The sequence below is a fragment of the Equus przewalskii genome, chromosome 19 (assembly GCF_037783145.1).
Source record: "Equus przewalskii isolate Varuska chromosome 19, EquPr2, whole genome shotgun sequence".
Classification (NCBI taxonomy): domain Eukaryota; kingdom Metazoa; phylum Chordata; class Mammalia; order Perissodactyla; family Equidae; genus Equus; species Equus przewalskii.
Genome location: NC_091849.1, coordinates 41068646 through 41089832, shown reverse-complemented (window position 1 = coordinate 41089832; position 21187 = coordinate 41068646). Strand labels below are relative to the sequence as shown.

At 54.0% G+C, this 21187-nt stretch overlaps 2 long non-coding RNA genes across 2 annotated transcripts; one reads left to right on the top strand and one right to left on the bottom strand.

The window, feature by feature from the left end:
• Nucleotides 1-329: 329 nt before the first annotated feature.
• LOC139077330 (uncharacterized) lies at nt 330-4532 on the bottom strand. The gene is made up of 3 exons (XR_011529746.1): nt 4006-4532; nt 3411-3575; nt 330-1476 (listed from the first exon to the last, which is right to left on the bottom strand). It is a non-coding gene; the product is annotated as an uncharacterized lncRNA (long non-coding RNA).
• A 10132-nt stretch (nt 4533-14664) lies between these two features.
• Nucleotides 14665-19427, top strand: LOC139077329 (uncharacterized). Its single transcript, XR_011529745.1, has 3 exons — nt 14665-14793; nt 15466-15616; nt 18686-19427. It is a non-coding gene; the product is annotated as an uncharacterized lncRNA (long non-coding RNA).
• Nucleotides 19428-21187: the final 1760 nt, after the last annotated feature.

The window sequence follows — 21187 nt, the reverse complement described above, 5'->3', positions numbered from 1 at the left end:
CCCACCCCAGGCCGCTGTCCTCCCGCCTGGCAGAGCTAGGGGTCCTTTCTCCTCCCCTTGACATCAGCCACCTTGATAGATTTCTATTCAGAGATGGACGAGAAACGTACACACTAACTCTGAATCCAATTTGATTACAAGTAGGACCGATGTTTTTGCGGTAATGTAGCTGGAATCCCAGGACTGGAATTGATTTCTCAGCAAGTAAGAGAAAGGGAATCCAGGAATTTCTTTGGCACCACCATCGGACAGGGGACCTCCCGCCTGTGCTGAGACATCTGCAGTGACGGGAGGCCCAGAGCCCCAAGAGGCTGCCCACTCTGCTGTCGAATAAGCTTGAACCACTAGAAATGCCTTCCTTCTCTTGAACCACAACCGGGACTCCTGGTCTTGGGCGGTGGGTGTTCAGAGGTGCATGGAGGAGGCACTGCTGAGCGCACACCACTTTTCTTGGGAAAAGAATTTTTGTTGTTGTTATGCAAAGAGCTCCAAAACCTGCTTTCTTTAACCTTCCTCAGCTAGCGGTCCAAGTGCAGCGTCAGGGAGAGTCTATCCCTGTGTCTTCAGCCTCTGAGCCTTAGGGGCCGAGGGTTTGAAGAAGGGGAGGCGATGGGGAAGACTGAGAAGAGGAGGAGGGAGGAGGAGGGGAAGGCGGCCTGCAGATCGGGGAGGAGGCAGGAGGAAGCCTGGGCTGGTATGAAAACTTGGGGTTAGGAAAGAAGAAGGAAACCTAGAGGTCTTCCAGTCCCCCAAAAAACCCTCTTTTGTGAGCTTTCCTTCCTGGCAACCTTGGGCAAGGGACTGAACCTCCTGAAGCCTCAGTATCTTCATCTGGAAAGTGGGTATAATATTAATATCCACCTCCTAGGCTTGCTGTGGGGATTACACGAGACATTGTGAAGTAGTGCCTGGCACATCCTAAGGGCTCAATACAATGTAGTAATAATATATTATACATAATAAAATATTATATTATGAATAATATACTATTATTTAGTTTTTTCTGAGCCCCAATTCTCCCACCGGTTTCAGAATCTGGGCTGCCTTTCTGCATCTGTCTAAGCAATGTGTTCCTCCCACGTGTGTGGTTGGTGCTCCCTGCTGGGGGCAGCTGCCATCCCCGGGTGGAGCTGGCAGAGGCCCCCCTGTCCATTACTCAGGGTTTCCAGAGCCCTGGCAGCGACTCCCTCCTCCTCTCCAGGCGTCAGGCTCCTGAGAGACAGGAAGTGTACATGCCTGGAGAGGCAGCGGGTCTTCCCCCAGTTAACCTGCCCACAGTCAGCATCCTAGAGCCAGGTCCGGGGGGCTCTCTGTGCTGGTCGCACTGGGCACCTGCATCAGCCTCTTCCTCTTCCAAGCCCTACAGGGGCCCTGATGGCAGGGCACTCAGGCAATCTGTGTGCTGGCCTGGGCTCCGGCTCAAACTTGCTATGTGACCTTGGGCAAGTCTCTTCCCCTCTCTGAGCGCGTCTGCTCCTGACCAAAAGAAAAAGGAGAAAAGAATTAGGACTCCATGACTTGATGATGTAAGTTATTCAGATGAGAAAAGGGAAGGGAAAGTTAAGGAAACAGGATTTTACGCAGTCAGCAGAGTCCAGGCACTGGTCTTCAAGGCACAGCGATGCGTGCGTGTGTGTGTGTGTGTGTGTGTGTGTGTGCGCGCGCGTGGAGTATCTGAGTAACTCTCCCCAGGTTACTCAGGTCATCGGAGGAATGGAGACCCAGTCTGACCAACTCCCAGACTCCAGAGCACATGCCTCTCTTTTTAACTTCTCTCCGTCCAGCGCGGCCTCTTCCAGGGGCTCTAACCCTGTTTACAGAAATGGGAATTTGCATGATGAAAATAACCCCAGCCGGACTGCGATTTTACTGCGCTTGGCACGGGGCTCGGAAAAAGCGGCTGCATAGCCAATTACTGGAATTTTTAAACACAAATAATATTTTATGGGATCAGTGGGCTGGCGCGGGGCCGCCGCACCCGGCGCGGCTCCTCCGCCCACAAACAAGCTCCGATTGTGCCGCGGGCCGGCGAGCGCGCCAGCGCCGGTGGGAGGGTGCGCGTGCGGGGGCCCGGCGCGCAGGTGCAGCGCGGCTCCGCAGCCCGGGGGCACGGCCGGCAGGGAGCGCCCGCGGAGCCCGGGCCGGGGCGGGTGCGCGGGGCGCCCGGCTCACCTGCAGCGCCGCGCCAGGAAGCGTTCAGCGCGAGAGGGCGCGCCCGGCGCTGGCTCTCCCGCCCCGCGGCCGCCCGCTGGGCCTGGCCCGCGACCCGCGCCCTTGGCATGGCCGTGGCCGCCGCGCCGCCTCCGGAAGGCCGGCTTCCCGGAACAGCCGGAGGGCGGCGGGGAATCCGTGCCGAGGCCCTGGAGCCACCCCTCGCCTTCCCTCTCCCGCCCGAGCCGCGCTGGCGCACTGGAGGCGGACTCTGGAGGCGCGGGCTGCGCCCAAAAGGCCAGAGCAGGTCGAGGGGCAGCCAAGGGTACGGGGACTTCCCCACTGTCCCGCCAGGGATCCCCATTCCCCAACGCCCCGAGCCCGCCAGGCCCGCCCAGGGACCCGGGAGGCTGGCCACCCGGGCAGCCGCGCGCTACCCTGCCTGGGGCTCGCCCTCTGCGCTCTGCCAGCCTTCCACCCGAGCGCCCGGCCCCAGCGCGCACAGGGTTAAGCAGGAGCAGGTGTGTAGCCAGATGCCGCTGACCACCCCCCTCCCCCGCAGCCCCGTCGGCCTCCTCCTCCTCCGCCCACCCGCTCAGAACCAAACAGTCCCAAATAAAAGTGCTATTGTTGCTTTCCCCACCCCCGTCGCTGCCCCGCCACCTGGAGCGGAGCCCGGTCCCCACTTCACCTGCCCCGGGCCGGCCGGGGGGAGGGGAAGTGGGGCCTCGGAGCGGGGACTTCCGCTCCCCCTGGCCCCCAGCTTCCCCTCCCCCAGTGCCCCTAGTACTGACCCCTGGCCCAGTGGTGGGGGCCGGGGGTGGGAGGGGTCCTTTCTGACCTGAGAGCTGGATTCTGACCTCCTCTCGCCCCTCCCCCTAACCCCTCCTCCTCGCTGGCTAGACAGGCGGCGGGGTGTACAAAGCTGGGAGGACACAAGGCCCCGTGCAAGGCGCCCAGGACAGTGCCAGCCTTCCTGGGCTCGGCAAGTGGTAGCTGGTATTTTAGAAAACTTATTTGTCCCTCAACAAGACAAGGAAGGTGGGGTGAGAGTGATGATTCCCCTTTTTACAGACCAAGAAACGGAGGAACGGAGAGGTGAAGTGTCTAGTCCAAGTCACAAGACTGGGAAACGTTGGGGCTGCGCACAGAACTCAGGGCTCTCGACTCCCTGGCACCGCGGGGCCTCAGGTGCTCATTTCACGGGCAAGGAATGGGGGACCCCAGAGACTGGCAGGCTGGCACTGCCTGAGACTCACTGTAGGACCTTGGACAAGTTACACCTCCCCTGGTTTCCTCGTTCTTAAATCGATGGAGTGGACTGCCGTGATTCCTGATTTCCCTTGGAATCCAAGGGGCTAGCTGAGCCCCGAAGGTCTAGGGGCTCGGGGTGGGACTCCACGAGTGGGCGAGGTAGCCGCGGCCTGTGCAGAGAGAAGAAAAGGTTTCCCCTTTCGCTCCCCATCTCCGCCAGCCTTCCCCCGCCCTGCCTCCATCCCTCCCAGCCGGCCCCTAGGAGGCTGAACTGCGAGGTTAAATAAATATCTGACGGTGGCTCAAGGAAACGAGTCAAGACCGTTGCCGGGAGAAGAAACCCAGACCTCAGTGAAGATCCGCCCCCGAGCCCGAGCAACCCCCCCCCCGCTCCGCCCCTGATGCGTGCGGAGCCCTCGGCCCCCTGGGCCTCGCCCAAGTTCCCCCAGATACCGGCCCCTCCAGGCGCGGCCCCTCTCCCCGACCTGCCCCAGCTCCGGCGGTGGGCGGGCTGGGGCAGGGGGCGCGCGCACAGGGTTACCGTATTTCCTCTCTTGCGCTCTAGGTTTTGAGCGCAGGTATTTAACTTCTCCAACTCACGGGAGAATCCTCTCCGGGCTGCGGAAAGAGTTCTGTTGGGAGTCGGCAGACTTGAGATTTTGTTTGTGTTCTCTTAGCTCTACCGTAATCTCTCTCCTGATCGGCAGACCTGTAAATCCTGTTTCCTCTTTCCACCTGAACGGCTAGCGGGCATCTCAAACTCAACTTGTCCAACTTTGTAATTCTGATCTTTTCCCCTAGACCTGCTCCTTTTAGTCTTCTCCACCTCAGAAAAGGGCAACTTCATCTTTCCAGTCGCTCGGGAAGAAAATCTTGGAGTTATTTCCAACTCTCTTTTTCTGTCATCCATCCAAATACCTCAGCCAATCTTATTTACTTTGCCTTCAAAATATGTCCAGAATCTGCTACTCTCCCCATTCCCCAACTGTGCCAAGCCACCATCTTCTCTTGCCTGGAATATTGCAACACCTCCTAACTTGTTCCTCTGCATCCCTCATCCCCCTCAGTCTGGTCTCAACAGAGCAGCCAGAGTTATCTTTTCAAAACCCAAGTCGGATCATGTCCCTCTTCTGCTCAAAATCTTATAATGGTTGAGCTCCTCACTCAGAGAAAAAGGTCCTTACAAGACCCTAGATGATCTGATTCCCTCTCTGCCCGTCCCTCCCGCTCCTCTGCTCCAGTCCCACTGGCCGCCTCCCTGTTCCGCAGGCAGGACAGGGCACTTCTGCCTCAGGACCTCTCCGCTCGCTAGTCCCTCTGCCTGGAATAATCTCTCTCCAGATTCCTACACCTCTTCCTCTCTCTCCCAGCTAAGGCTTTGTCAGTAGCATTTGTCACCATCTGCCATGCTCCATATTTCTTGCTGACTGGTTTGTCTGTCTCCTCCCACTAGATTGTAGATGCTCTGAAGGTAGAGGCTTTAAAAACAGGTCTCAGCGCTAGAACGGAGCTTCACACATAGTAGGCACTCGGTACATCTTTGCCGCGTGAATGAGCAAATGGAGGAATGAACTGGGCACCTGTCCTGCCTGCGGCCTGCTTTTCTCCCCTGTAGGAGTGAGCGGGGTCCAGTGAAAGTCCCCCTCAGCTTTGAGAGTCCCATGGCTCCTCCTAAACCTGACCTGCTAAAGATCCCATCCTAGGCCTTCTACAGCTCGCCTGGTGGGGTGGGGAGGGGGGCCGGGAAGTCTAGGCCAGGTTTGGCAGGGGGAGGACCTGAGGCTAGGCTTGCTTGGAGAAAGCTGGTGAGTAGGAAGGGATGGAAGAGGAGCCCCGTCTCCTATTGAAGGAGCTGGAGCCTTCCTTTCACTCCTGGGGACCACTCTCCCCTCTGGCCAGAGGCCTTTGGTCCCCTGGAGAGGCCGAAGGATGCCAGCTGTATCAAATATCCCCATGAGGAGGAAAGAGCTGGCGGTTTAGAGGGGCTGAAGGTGGGTTGAGCAGGGTCCTGAAGGATCTCCAGAAATAGGGAATTGTCCCCTTTCCTGATACTGGAGGGACAAGGAGAGGTGAAGGGGAGGGGATCGCTAATTGATCCCTCATTTGTTCAGGGCTCATATGCTTCAAATGCCCTGACACAAAGGTCCCCAGGGCAGAGGCACAGTGGCTCCTAATGCTGTAGAGGGGAGAAGGGGCAGGACCCAAGATGAGTCTTTGATGGCTGCGCTGAGGTTTTTTTTTTTTTTGAGGAAGATTACCCCTGAGCTAACATCTGCTGCCAATCCTCCTCTAATTTATATGTGGGACACCTGCCACAGCTTGGCTTGACAAGTGGCACGTAGGTCCATACCCAGGATCTCAACCGGCAAATCCAGGGCTGCTGAAGCAGAATGTGCGAACTTAACCACTGCACCACCGGGCCGGCCCCTGCCCTGAGTTTTGATGGGCGCTGGGAGTCTAAGATGAACAAGACTCAGTTCCCATGCTGGAGAAGCTCAGACTAGTATCTAATAATTTTTAATGAATGACTGACGTGTTATAACCAGGCAACTCATTTGGGGGCAGACAAGGGAATGACTCCAACTCTTCCCATGGTGGGAGGGGATGTCAAAGGAGGCCTCCTGGAGGAGGTGACTTACCTGAGCCAGACTGGAAAGAGAAAGGAGGGCAGGGCTCTTGGCGAGGGCATGACGGCAGGGCCAGCACTTCCTGATCCTGGAAGGGATGTGGTAAGAGACGAACGTTGTGATTTGGAAAGGTAAGAGTCAGGGGTAGAAAGTGGAACTGAGGTGTCAGCTGTCGAGGTGTCAGCTGTCAAGGTGTCGCTAGCTCTGTGCCTGTGCAGACCAGCACAAGGCAGAGAAGGCTCACCCCAGGGAGGTTGTGCCCTAGTCTAGAGGGCCACTCACTCATTCAAGAAGCATCTCCGAAGGTCCCTCGTGTGCCCAGCCTGGGGCCAGGCCCTGAGGGAAGCAGGAACATGTGGAGTGAGACCTGGGCCAGTGTCAGGAGACTTGGGCCATCAACAGCTCTGGTCCAGGTTGGCTGTGTGACCCTGGAACCTCTCTGAGCCTCAGTTCTCCCAGATCTAGAGGTGATGGATAATTCCAGGTGTCCCGCATGACTCATGGATTAGATTGAGGGTCAAATGGGACAATCCTACCACATGCACTTAAAAGTGGAAGACAGAGGGACGAGAATAACATGAAGCAAGGTCTCAGTCCTTCAAGAGTTTAGCGTATGGTCTTTGTATCTTAAGTCCCCTCCCTAGGCTCCCGTACCTTCTACTTTAATCTGGATCTTGGGGCCCCTGGGACTGGTAGACTGCCTGCCTCACCTTACACTAGAGTTGGCCTTCTCCCTGACCCCAGACATCCAAGTGAAGGCTCCCCCTCGTGGTGCTTCCTGGAATAACAGGTCTCTGAGCAAGAAGAGACCTGGCCGGGTTGACCACAAAAAGGGAGCAGGAAGAGACCAGAAGAGGGAAAATCTGAAGACCTGGGAAAGGAACGGGGCAAACCGGCGAAGGAAGTAAATCCTAAAACAGAATTGTAGACTGGAAGGGACCTGGGACCTCCTCCCACAGCCCATTTTACAGCTGAGCAAACTGAGGTTCAGGGAAAAGGAAGTCAGAGGCAGGACCATGACTCAGGTGTCCATACGCTGCTCCGCTGGTGCTCATCCCAGTACACCGAGTATCATAGGCATGCATGCAACTCAACGAACAAACAGGACAGACTGCAAATTCCCTCCACATGGGGCAGCCTCCCCCTGAGGGCCTCTGACCATGCGGCCGTCCCTCCCAGGGCAAAGATTCCCAAACACCAGAGAGTCTGCACCTGGAGTGGCTGGTATAACCTCAGAGCTAATCTGTTCCGGATCCAAAGATGAGAGATAGACAACTCAGCTGGATTTTTCTCTTTTTACTGGGGTGTGGGTGCAGGGATGAGGGTGGGGGACGGCTAAATCCACAGCTAAATGACCAATTCAACGGGGTGGGGAGTGTGTGTGTGTGTGTGTATTTTGGTTGTCAGTAGGGAGTGCTTTATCCAAGGTTTTTTTTTAACCTGCATCTTCTGATTTAGTCCTTGCTGCTATTATTAGCCCACTGTAGAGATGAGAACAATGAGTCACTGAAGGACCCAGTGATTTGCCACCGTCAAGAGGAACCAAGGCCGAGCACACAGAAGGCCCCGAGAGAGGCCGTTACTTGCCCGTGAGGCTGCCTTGTTCTTATGGAGCTGAATTTAGGAGGAACTCGTCCCAGCCTGTGGTCCCCTCCTGCCACAGGGGAGATTTCTCCTGCCTTCTTTGGGTCCTGGCAGCCTGGAGGGGACTCTGGCTCTAGGCTGAAGGAGCGGGGTGAGGTGGGAGGTCGACACAAAGAATGCAGCAGGCGAAGCGGGGCTGCTTGTCTGCCCTGGGCTGAGGGGCTTTCACATAGCCTCCCACTGGCTGGCGGAGGGGAGGCCTGGATTTCTGACCACCCTGGGGATTGGAGAGCAAAGGTGGGCTTGAGGGCCAGTGTGAAAGGCACTGACATTGTCCAGGAGCCGGGAGAAGACCCTGTTGCTCTGTCCCACTGCTGCATCAGCAGGGTGCTTGGTAGTTGGAGGAAACCCTGAGACCAGGGGTGGAGCACACTGGGCTCCGGGTTCAGGAGCTGTAAGACCCACACAGTGTAGACGGCAGTGAGAGCACAGGCTCTGGCCTGGGCTGTCTGGGTTCACATCCCAGCCTCCCCACTTAATAGATCTGTGGCCTCAGCTTCACCTCTGTGGGCTTCAGTTTTCTTATCAGTAAAATGGGGAATAATAGTACCTACTCTACCTACTCAAAGATTGTTGGAAGCATTAAGTAAATGAATCATATCAAGCACTTAGGAAAAGGCCTATAGTAAGTGCTCAATAAATGTATCTATTATTAGGGAAGACCTGTCTGAGTTACAACGTCATCGCCTAGACGTTTGAAAGAGGTGAGTTGGATGAGTGACTTCCAGTCGTGGGGGCCACAGCTCTCCGGGGAAGGATGGTGGTAGTGGTTGTTTTCCAGGAGAGGCAAAACTATAGAGAGTAAACCTTGGTAAAACATTCTGTGATATGTCTTGTAGAAGATTTGAATGTTTCCCTGAGGGCCACGAGTTTACAGGGTTGGTTCACAGGACCAGAGCATTGCTGTGACCCCTGGTCCCACTTGTTCTGTGGCTCCGGGGTGATCTTCTCGGTCTGGAGGGTGCAAAGGCCAGGGGGGTATCATGCTGATGTCTGGGGACCCCAAGCCCAAACCTGGCCGCTTCAGCCTTGATGCCCAGAGGGTATCATGGGGTGAGTCCCAGGGTAGTGAGGTTTCTGCGTTGTCCTGCATCCATCCTGGCCCTGGGGGGGTGGTTTGGGTGGAGGAGGAGAGAGGCCTTCGTGGGAGGAGGGCAGGCAGGGAAAGCTCCTTGCCCATCGTGTTTACTGAACTGCACTGAATTATGACTAAATGCCACGATCTGGCTTCAGGCAATTGCCTAAATCATTTAGGGGTTGACAGAGGAGGGAGGGAGGGCACATGGGCAGCTTGGGGGAGAATGTTCTTGTAATTCTTCAGTCTGAGGTACATTAAGGAGCCATAAGCCATGTCGAGAGCTTGAATTACATTAGAGAGATTATCCTGTTACAGTTCATAATCCTGGATAATATACCGTCTTGGAGCACACCTGCCCATGATCAATCTCACCCTGTAATGGCCTGACCCTGGGGACCTGGGAGGCTGGGGCAGCTGGCAGGGGCTATCGGCATGGACACAGCCTCGGCAGAGGCACCTGTGAGTCCTCCTGACACATCTTTGGGTCCCCTCCCCTTGGCTCAGCCCAGAGCCAGTGAATGTAGCTGGGTGCTTCAGACTTCTCCATCCCCATGCAAGGTGCTTGGCTCCCTAGGGCCGCTCCAGCCTTCAGCCCCACCCCATGAGCCCACCTCCTGCTCCGGTGGGTCAGACTCTTTGCATCCCTGTCTCTAGGCTCTCCTCTCCCTGAATGCCGTCCCTTTAGTCTCTCCAAACCCAGCTGGCATTTCATGCTCGGTGAAGCCCTCTCCGTGAACCCACATCGTCATCCTCCTTAGCTCCAGCTCGTGCCACTGATGCTCTCCTGTGAATGGGTATGCCGCCTGCCACAGAAAGGTCAGCAAGCTTTTCCTGAGCATCTCTCTCCCCAGATAGACTGCAAGTACCATGAGGTCAGGAACCACAACTACGGCCCCAGCACTTAGCACAGAGAGGTTAAATACCTTGCCCAAGATCATGCAACTAGTTAATGGCAGAATCAGGATTCGAACCCCAGCTGCCTGGCTCCAGAGTCTATGCTTTTGGCCACCAGGGAACACTGTCTCTCTGACCGGAGGGCTCTGTCCTGTGTCACTCTTGGGCCTGGCCCCACTTTCCGTGAGCTGCCAAATCCTTACTAGGTTCTATTTGCCTTACACTGGGGACGCTCACAAGCCAAAGGGGTGACCCTCTCATGGTGGACCTTAGGGTGGGATGGCACCCGAGCCTCCTACATTCATCCCCAGACTTTTCGAGTGGTCCACTCCACTGTGTGACCTCATTAACATCCCCGTTAGCTTCACAGCCCTGTCCCTGCCCTACCGCCATCTCTTCTGCAGCCTATTGCTTGGTCCCCAGCTCCTGGCAGGCCTGGACGTATCTGGTGTACATGGGTACCTGCCACATGTCCCTGCTCTCTCTCTGCATGACACTGAAGCCCCATCAGGCTCAGACGCTGCTTTATCCCTCCCACCTCCATTCCCCAAACATGCATTCCTTGTGTACCTGGGTGCACGCGGAGGACACCTCTGGGCCTCCTGGGGTTCGCTATGTTCCTGGGCTTCAGCTAATGTAAGTCATTCTGTGTGTCCTAAAAATAAGCCATGGCTCCCATGTATCCACTGCTCACTAAGTGCCAAGCACTGGGTCACCCGTTTCACCTGCATTGTCTCATTTGCTCCCTGAGCTCTATGAGATAAATGCTACCTAATAGCTATTTTACAGATGAGAAAGTTGAGGCTTAGAGCCGTTAAAAACAGTGTCACAGGTCAACACCTAGTAAAGAGCAGAGCTGGAATTCAAACCCACTCCCGCTAGTTCCAGAGCATGTGTGCTTAACCCCTGATGCCACCTGCTTTCTCTGCTGAATGCCAGGCACCTGAGCTCATCCCCACCCAGGCCTACCCTTCTCTATCCCTTCTCATCCCTACAGGCGTCTCTAGCACCTTCCTCCCTACCTTTCTCTTGCCAAGTTCCAGAACTCCCCTGCATTCCAAGTCACTCAGAGCTTCGTGGATTCATTGCCTCCCTGTGTGCCTCCACATCATTCATCCAGAGACGGGAGCCACGGCAGTTTGATCATCCAGCCATCCACTCCTTCCATCATTCATTCATGGAGTCCTGGAATGTCAGGGCTAGACGGGGCCTTCGAGATTATCTGGTCCAGTGGTTTTTAAACCAGGACACGTTTTTCAAAGGAAGGCTTCTGTGGAAGTTCTATAGAGAAATCAGATCAACGCAGGCAGTGGGGAGTCGGGGGTGGTGTCCAGAGTGTCCTGTCTTCTCACCCCCTTGACCCTGACAGTTGGTTGGGGGCTGTGTCCAGACACCCACTCCATGAGAACATGTTGCCTTCAGTCACAAACTGTTGCAGCAACTCATTCTCGCACAGACCTGGGCCCTAACCTCAGCTGCCACTCTCCACTCACAAAGCTACATGACCTTGGGCAAGCAAATCATGTAAACTTGAGGCCCTCCATCTATTTCCTCCCCTGAAAAATGGGAATAATAACAGGACCTACCAGTTTTATTTTTCTATTGCTGTGTAACAAAGCATCCCAAAACATAGTGGCTTCAAACAACCATTGTGCTGTCTCTCCTAGTGCGTGTGCCGCTGGGCTCAGCTTGCCGGTTCCTTTGCTGGTCTCTCATTGTTGCAGTCGAGGGTGGCAGCCATCTGGAGGACCGATCTGGATGCTGGGATGGCCGGGCCTCCTGCTCTCCGTGAACCCTCAGGAGCTCGCCTGAGGTCTCCAGCTGGATTACCAGTCGTCTTACACGGCGGCTCAGAGCTCCCAGAAGCACACAAATGGAAGCTTCCAGGCCTTCCTAAGACTTAGGCCCAGAAATAGCACAGCCTCACTTCTGCCACATCCTATTGGTTAAATTCAAGGGGAAGAGAAATAAATGCCACTTCTTGGTGGAGGAGTGACCAAGAATTTGCAGTCACCTTTAACCCACAACAGTCTGTGTGACTCTGGGAAGGAAAATTACTTAACCTTTCTGATTTTCCATCCGTGTTCTCATCTGTGAAGAACAGATACATCGATTCATGGAAAGTAGTTGGAACAGTGCCTGGCCCATAGTAAGCCCTCAGTACATGTTAGCTATGCTATTTTTATTTCTAACCCAAAGGGCCAGCCCTGTGCTAGGTAACTGGTGGGGGCTGGGGGTGGGGTGGGGCTATAAGAGTAATGGCAAAACAGTTTATACTCCTGATAATAAATAATCTAGTTCATGAGATAAAATTAACACACGCTGCGATCAAAGTACTCATTCGAGGCATTGTGTAATTAAGGAGCCCATGAGAGGTACAGATAACATACTTGAGGAAGTGGAGGACAAAGAGATTGGGCTCGGGGGTTGGGTGGCCAGAGAGGGCTTCCAGCGGGGAGAGGGCGCCCGCTGAGGGGCAGGGCTGTCTCACGGGTCAGCACAGACTCTGAGCCAAACTCCCTGCTTTCAGATCTCTGTGCTGCCACTTTATGGATGTGCCTTTGAGACCCTGAAAGATGCTTAGCCTCTCTTGGCCTCAGTTTCCCTTCTGTAACGTGGGCATGTCTCGTAAGCCTCAAGTGAAGAGTAAATGATTTATTTCCTATAAAGAGCCGCAGCGTTAGATGTGTGGTAAGTACTCAACGTTTCCCTCATCACCCCTAAGGAGAGGAGACTGGCTAGCTGGAGGGGAGGGGCAGGCCTCCCAGGGGGATGGGGACGGCGGCTGTGAGTGTAAAGAAGGAAGATGTGTGTGTCATGCTCAGGGACCGAGAGGGAGCGACTTTATACGGGGGAGATATTCTGGGGCAGGGTCGGGGGTTAGGGGGAGCTAAGGCAGAGAGGAGGGTGAGGGGCAGACTGCAGAGCCTTCAAGCCCACTGGGGTACTGGACTCGACCCACGCAGGCCGAGGGGGGCTTTGAAAGGTCTCTAACAAGGGAGGGATGCCATCTGGGCTGTCTCAGAAGGGGACCCCTGGCAGTGGTGTGGAAGTGGGCTGAAGACACAGAAATGGCTTAAGAGGCTATTGCCTCAACTGGGGCATGAGAGGGGCATGTCCTGACCTGGCTGGAGGCAGAGGGAAAGGGCAGGCACTGGCAGCCTGGAGAGAGAATCACCGTGGCTCTGGGGGAACCCCCTGCTTCTGCCCATTCGGCCCCCAGTGCCTGGCTGCTGGCTGCTGCGTGGCTTCCTCCGTTCTGGGTCTGGCTGGAAGGCTGCATTCGGGGAGGGGCACCTGGACACCAGGGAGACACATGGCCAGCTCCACCCACAGAGAATGGCCTGGACCCCACCTGGTCTCACAGTGTGGACCTGGAACAAAAGGAGCAATTCTGGGAGGGGCCTGTGGCCCAAACCAGGCCTGCAGGCCCAGAGTGCCAGAGCGAGCAGGGTCCCAGCACTGACTGACTCTGTGTGTGTGTAAAAGGGTGTGTGTGTGTATGTGTGTGTGTGTATTTGTTGTGTATGTATGTGAGAGAGAGCTTGTGTGTGTGTGTTTGTTGTGTACGTATGCGTGCACGAGAGAGACTGTGAGTGAGTAACAAAGAGGGAAGGGGGGCACCATATGTCTATTTTCTCTGAGAAACAGATGTCTCCTCAAGTGGTCGAGAGAGTCCGTAAGAGAAGAGGAAAGTGAGGTTAGGGGATCAGTTCCACATTAGCAAATAAATTGTCCCATGGACAGGGTCCTTGTGTGTGCCAATTTTTCTGATTTTTCAAATATTTTCCTTTTTTCTCTCTCTCTCAATCTTTCCTTTTCCAGTGTTTTTTCCTTCTCTCTCCCCCAAGCTCGCACAGCCACAGGCCTGGTATTCTCTCTGCCTGGCGGTCATGGGGTTCAAGCCAGATCCTGAGGGCCAGGAGACCCGTGCTCCCTTCCTTTGTGCCACCTCCTGACCTGTGGTCAGGCCCCACTAGGAGAGGAGTGGGGTCACAGACCAGGGAAGTCCCTCCATCTTGCCTCTGCCAAACCTTGTCCTGGGAGCGTGCCTTTCCCTCTGCTCTCCTCTAACAGACACATAATGAGCCCAAATGATGCGCCAGGCACTGGTCCAGTGCAGGGGACTAGGGGCAAGCCAGCGCTGGAGTCCCCCTCCCCCAGCGCCCTCCTTTGGGAGAGTGGGGTAGGAAGGGCATCTTTTGCTCCATATTGAGGAATAAAGAGCAGGAACGGGAGTCACCCTCCCTGTTTCTCTTGGGTTTGCCGTTCTACTTCCTGGATGTGTCTCCACTTTTTGAACCCCCTTTCTGGTGAGAAAAGCAGAGAAATTGGAGCCAGAGAGGCCCGGGTGCAATCCCAGCTCTGCCTCTTTCAAGCTGTGCGATGTTCACCAAGTGGCTTCACCTCTCTGGCCTCCGTTTCCTCTTCTGCACGACAAAGATCCTTATGACGTTTGTCGCTGCGTTGTTGGGAGAATTAAATGAGAAAATGAACCTAAGTGCGTAACAAAGGCGTTTTCCCCTCTTTTTTGTCTTGTTTCTTTTTCCTTGCCCCTTTCCTTTCATTTATTTAGGAAAAATTTACTGAGTCTTCGATATATTGGAAGTGTGGGGAAAAGAGAGGGACAGGAGTCCTGGTCTCTGTTCTCCGCAAAGCAAGACTTGAGCCGACCTCGCAGCCCGGCCCGCTGGCCTCAGCCTTCATCACGTCCCATCTTTATCCCTGAGGAAGGGGGAGCTCCGAGCCTTCTGAGCAGGGGGTGACACGATGGCACCTGTGTTTGAGGACAATGAGCTGCTAGTGGTCACTCCTCGTTTTCTTCATCTTCCCTTCTCCCTCCCTGTGACTCTCCTCTCCCTTCCTTCTCTCTGCTCCTCTCCCGCCGCCGTTCCCCTCTCCCCTTCGGCTCCCCCTGCGGCTTGCCAGCTGCCAGGAGATGACATCTCCTTTCATGTTTGGGGCTGAGCACGGCTTTGAATGTTCGTTTGATTCCGTTAAGATAATAGCTGGTTCACTGTCAGATGCAGACTGATCAGTTAAAACCTTAATCACTGCCTGTCTCCTCACACGGCACTTATTTTTTAAGAGATTAATCCCCTCAGCCCTGCTCCAGCTCACATTGGGCTAGAAAAAAAAGGCAAGGTTTGTGCTATCCTTATTATTATTATTGTTGTTATTGTCAACCTCGTTACTCCGCATATTAACTCCTTCCCTCTGTTCTTTCAACCGTTTCTTTTTTTTTTCCCCTCTGGGTTCCCAATCCTCCCCTCAGCTCACGTGGATTATCTGTCTCTCAATTTCTCTGTGTCTCTGTCTCTGTCTGTCTCTGTCTCTGTCTCTGTCTCTCTCTGTCTCTCTGTCTCTGTCTCTGTCTCTGTCTCTCTCTCTCTCTCTCTCTCTCTCTCTCTCTCTCTCTCTCTCTCTCGGATGTGGCTCTCCAGATAGAGTGTGAGCGCAACAGCCCCATACACGCCCCGCTGCCTCCCCATGCACACTGCATGTTCCGGCACGCTTTTCCGGGTTAGGAGAGCGTCCAGGCACACAGACCAGGGCGGCTGGAGGATGCAGCTCTGTGCCGTGGGCTGAGCCCGCACTTTGGAGTCAGACTTGCCCCAGTCCTCCCTCAGATACTCACGTGCTGTGTAACCTTGGAGAGGAGCCTCAGTTCCTCATCTGTAAAGTGGGGGTGAGGACGCTCACTTCTGGGAGGCCATGAGCTCTGAGCACCTGAAAACAGGTAAGTACTCACGCATGGCAGGGCCCGGCACAGAGAGGGGCTCAGTGTTATTTCTGTTCCTCCTTCCCACCTCCCAGATTCCACGGAAAGATCCTTTCCAGAGGTTGTCCAGTCTCTCCCTGAAGATGTCACATCCTCTCCAGGCCATTTTGCAGATGCTCCTCACTTGATGACCTGTCTCAGCAGACCAGCCATGCCCAGTGTCAGGAAGGAGATCCTGCTTGACTGGTAAAGGGAACTCATGTTTACAGGAGAACCTAGAGTTCTACAGAGGAAAGGAACCCAGAGACCTTCTAGTCCAACCCCTCAAAGTACATGAAGATTCTGAGGCTCAGAGAGGGCATGACTTGGCCCAGGTCTCATAGTGCATTGTGGCAGGGCTGGAACTAGAATTCAGTCCTGGCTTTGCACTTGTCACCTAAGGAGAACTAGTTAGTCAAACAACCAATATTTACCTAGCACATGTGATGCGCGCAGCCCAAGGCCATCTGAGGGAAGGACAATGCTGTGCCGCACTGGGTGGTCCACAGGCTGGCCTAGACCTCTTCCTGCTCCGGCTGGTGCTGTAGGCACAGGAAGGCTTTCTGGAGGGGTGGCATGGGTGGGATGGGGATGGCAGGACTCCTGGGCAGGGAGATGGAAATGAACACCTGAGGACCACTGGGGACCCTGGCCCCGTTCCAGCATGGTTCCAGGCCTTAGTGAGATGCTCTTATGGAGGCCAGGAGCTGTCTGTCTGCACTCTCCTTCTCCGTGGAGGTCGCGAAACAAAGCACAGGACTGCAGTGGCAGTTACAGAGATCCATGTTAGGTAGAAAGAAGAACTTTCTGGCCCTGACGCATGGGAACAGGTGACCAAAGAAGACTGGTATCCCCATCATTGGTTCCATTGCTTCCTTCCTTCGTGGCAAGGTGTTAAGAGCCTGGAATCTGCGGCCAGACTGCCTGGGCTTAAATCACTTGCGAGCTGGATACCTTGGACAAGTCACTTAACCTCTCTGGGACTCATTTTCCTCCTGTAAAATGGGAGTAATGATAGTACTTAGCACTTAGTGCCTGGCATACAGTAAGTGCTACATAAGCGTTAGTCCTGACTTTTCAGTAAAGATGTATTGGACATCTAAATGCGCCAGGCCCACACCAGGTGCTAAGGATACAGAGTTGAACAAGACGTGGTCCCTGCTGCCAGGATGAGCTCTGTCTCGTGGGGAGGCAGACAAATAAACTCACATTTGCAGTCCCATGTGGGGAACACCCAGCCCAGCCTCGGGATGAGGGGCAGCCTCCAGGAAGAAGTAGCTTGTGAGCTCCATGAGGGTGGGACTTTGTCTGTTTTTCCCACTGCTGTGTCCCCAGTGCCTAGAATGGGGCCTGGTGTAGAGTAGGAGCTGTCAATCTTGGTTGATGGATAAGTGATGAGCCAATTGAGCTAGGTCTTGAAGAAGGACCAGAATGACAAATGTTCCCTCCCTGGGCCTCAATCTTCTCATATTGAATGAGGGCTCAGACCAGACTCCAAGGGCCCTTCTGGCTATTCTAGAAATCTATGACAACTGATGGGGTGGGGATGCAGACGAGGATAGGGAGAGGGGGGTGGGAGAGGAGGATGCAGGGTGAAGAGGATGGGGTAGGGGTTTCATGCCAACTGATGGGAGGGGCAGGGAAGTGGGAGTGGGGGTGGGTTCCATTCCTGCTTAGAGGCAGGGGGCTGGAAAGGGTTGGGGGGCCTGAAACATCCTCCCCCAGTTGCCTACACCAGCAGAAGGAGGCCCGGGGTTAATGGCATGACATCCCTGCGGCTGTCTGCCCAATGGGCTTCTGATGCCTTTTCTAATTTGGTGAGTGCTGAAGATTAGAAGGCAGGGAGAAGAGAGTTTTCCTCTCGCAGGTTATTATCCTGCCAACTCCCCGGGCACCCAAGGGAGGGAGTCAGCGTGTTCCAGGAGAAAAGGAAGCAGGGCCTGGCATTCTGGATCGAGTGCCCCTGGGGAGTGGGGAGGGAGCCAAGGCTGGTGCAAATAAAATTGATGCTATTAATGGATCTGGTGCTGGCTGAAATGGGAGCAGCAGCCGGCTCAGCAGCAGCAAAACCGGGGGGAGGAGGGAAAGGCACTTCCTGGAAGTAGAACTCACAGATGCTGAGAGTCTTCCCCTTGAAGGGACCCCAGGTTTGCCTTTTCCTGGACAAGAGGGGCATCCTCACCATGTGAGTCACACAGTCCTTCTCTCCCTACTCCACCCCTCCTCAGCTTAGACCAAGGGTCCTGAGGTGTGGGGTGATGCCAACGCCAGCTGCTCGGGGGAAAGGCCAATGCCTCCGGGCTGCAGGCCACATGGACCCAGTCTAGAGAATTCCATCACACACCTGGCCCTGCTCCCAGCTCACACTGGGAGAACAAGAAGGAGGGAAAGGCAGGCTGGGAGGTTTGGCTATTCTGGACTCAGAAAGGGGCCCCAGGACGGTCCTCCTGGCTGGAAAGAGCATCCGCTGAGGCCTGCCTCTGATGATTAAAGCCTCACTATTAGCTTGTCCTTGTGAGGCTAGGGCTGAGTGGTGTCATGGGGGGGCGCCAGCCTGGAGGCTGGGAATGATGAGTTCTAGTTCTACCCTGACCCACTAACTAGCTGGCTGACCTCAGGCTGGGCACCACCTCTCTTTGGGCTTCTGTGTCCCCAGTACACTGGGGATCTGAATAAGATCTTTTCTCAGGTCCTGCCGGGAGGCGGTGGCCTGTGTTGACGTGTGCCTGCCCCTGAGGTCACACATGCACTCCTCCGAGACCCTTCCCTACCCAGTCACAGCTGCGGCTGGGGCTTAGAGGATGGGGAAGAGGAGAAGGGCGTGGGGAGGGGGCTGCTGTGGGAGGGACCTAGCACGGAAGAAGCCCTGGGGAGGCGGGGTGGGGGAGGGAAGCACCGATCCACGTTGCCCCCTGGGCTGTCTGCCAGCCCCCAGGGTGAGGAGGGTCCCAGGGCCTGGTGGGCAGCAATGAGGGTCTGAACAGCAGCAGCCTGGTGGGGCACCCTTTCCAGACCAGTGGGGTACCTAATCATTAGACACCCTGAATGAATCATTTTAAACACCCCCCTCATATAACAAAATTATCGTCATAATAATAAATAATAAATAACAAATAATCACAATGGCCAGAAAAAAAAATCAGACAGTGAAAATGTTCTCCCATTAAACTTTGTATAATCATACCAGTAAATAAATAATAAATAACATGAATATTACAGTGCAGAAAAGACAAAAGTAGTCAATTGCCCTTTAAAATTATATTAATTTTTTTTTAGTAGGGGAAGAAACTAGATGAAGAAAAGTTCCCCAAAGAGTGAACTCTGCAAGTTTCGGAGAATGATTTGCATGGAGAAAGGCAGGATTGAAGTGGCTGGAGCCTGTGACTTTGTCTTTGCCATCTCTATGCGTCATTGTTTATTTTTGAACCTACTGTTTAAACACCGGAATGTTTAGAACTACAGGAGCTCATGAGAACTGTGACCGAAAGCAGCTCTAATGACTCTGAATTGTTACAAACTTCCTCTCGAAATGGAGTGTAGCCGGGTTCTGTGTGTTCCGGCCTGACTATATACGCGGGAGTTCTTCAAATGAACTCCCGTGCCTCGGCCGATCCTTATGGAAGGATAAGTAACAGAGACGCGCTCACTGGAAGCTCACGTAGATGGTACTGAAACTCAACAGTAACCACAGCAATTACTTAGAACACAGCACAACAGAAGACTTTTTTCAGGGACAAGTATTTTATCACTGACACAGAATTGCTGGTGCACGGTGATAAGAAAAAGGCAGATTGACTTGGAGGCAATTTTATTATTGTTTTAAAGTTCTTTACAGACAATGAACCCTTTCATTGCCTGCAGCCAAGGTGGACGGCTCCCACTGTCCCCACCCCTGCTTCTCCATTGGGGTTTGCACATTCGCAGCCCCAAATTCCAGAAACCTTTGATCCAAACCCTTCCCAATCCAGGCAAGTTAAGAAAACAAAGGCAAATAGCAATACATTTAAATCATCATCATTGTTGTTGTTGTTGTTATTTAATAAGTAGCAAGTTTCTAACAGTACCTATACCGTGGTCCAGGCATTGTGTTGAGTGCTTCACATTCCTTAGTTCCCTTGATGCTCACAACCATTTTGGGAGGTAGGTTTTATTAAGCACATTTTATAGATGAGGAAACTGAGGCTTTTAGGGGTTGCATGCATCCAGTTTACCTAGCTGGTGAGTGTCAGAGCTGGATTCACACTCCAGAGCCCAGGCTCTTGCCCTCTACACAGTGGATGTATCGAGTTGCGTGAGGATTAACTGCAACAGCGCAAACAAGCAATGAGCAGATAGCCTGGTACCTAATAAGTATAATAATGAATATAATAATCATCATCAGAATAACAGATATAACACTTCTGAAATATAATAATAAATGTAAAGTGCTTGCATATTCCTGGCACAAAGTAGGCAGCTAAGAATGGCAGCAGCAGGCCTTCTTTGATTGCACATCCAATGAGTCGAGCGAGCCATGTTGCAGACTGAGGACAGGGGGTCATTTTGCAATGGCCAAGGGATCAGGGAAGACTTCCTGGAGGAGGGAGGTCTTCATCTAGGCTCTAAAGCAGGCTACCGTCAGGAGCCTCGCCTTCCCTGCTTCTGCTCCTGCATGCGGGTAAGACATGCTTTGTCTTGGTGATGGCACAGGGCAGAGCTCCCAGTGCATGTGGATCCTGGGCCTGGATCTCTTCCTTCTCTGTCTCCTCACTACTCCAAGGCCACCTCTGTCTCCCAGGCAGGGTCGTGCTTCTTCCACCACTCCTGCTTCTGGCTAACCCTTACCTGATTCTGCCCCGTATTATACTTATTTGTAGACACCAAAGGACCCCACCCCCCACCCTCCACTCCCTCCACTGCCACTGAGGACTTTCTTTCTACTTATTTTATTTAACAAACACTTATTGAGTGCTTACAATGTGCCAGGCCTGTTCTAAACACTTTCAAACATTCGCTCATTCAATCCTCATTATAGGCCTATGAGGTAGTTACTATTATTGCCTCCATTTTACAGATGGAGACACTGAGGCACAGACATTCACTTGGTTAGTAAATGGCAGCTGAGATTCAAACCCAGGCAGTCTGGCTGCAAACTCCATGTGCTTGACCACCACGCTAAGCTTTGAGAGCAGGAAGGGTTCTCTAGTCGTCTCTGCAGCCCCTGCGAACCCGGGCCTAGTGTCCTCCTCGTACAGTACAGAGTCAGGTGACGTGGGAACTTTTCTTTGAATGAATTGAATTGAGCTCACTTGTCAGACGTCTGGCTCCTGACACCATGGGGCCCCATTGGAACCAGGGGTTCTCAGCTGGGGGCAGTTTGTCTCCCTCCTCCCTGGAGACATTTGGCAATTTCTGGGGGTCACAACCGGGAGAGGGGTGTGTTTGTGCTACTGGCATCTAGTGGGTAGAAGCCAGGGATGCTGCTAACATCCTACCATGCATAGGACAGACCGCACGACACAGACTTATTCGGCCCAAATTCGAGAAATCCTGCTCTAGAAGCCCAGCTCCATCATGAGATGCCCTGGACAACCACTTTCCTTTTCCAAGGCTGTAAGAGATGATACAAGGCTGGGAGGGCTAGCATGGCTCCCCCCTAATGGCCCTGCCTCCACAGCCCCAAACACCCCACAGTAATGGGGCCTAGTGCATGGACTACAGACTCCCAAATGCAGCAGGCTGCCAGCCTCCCCATCAGTGGGATGGGAAAGAGAGGAGGGCTTTGGGGGACCAAGTTCT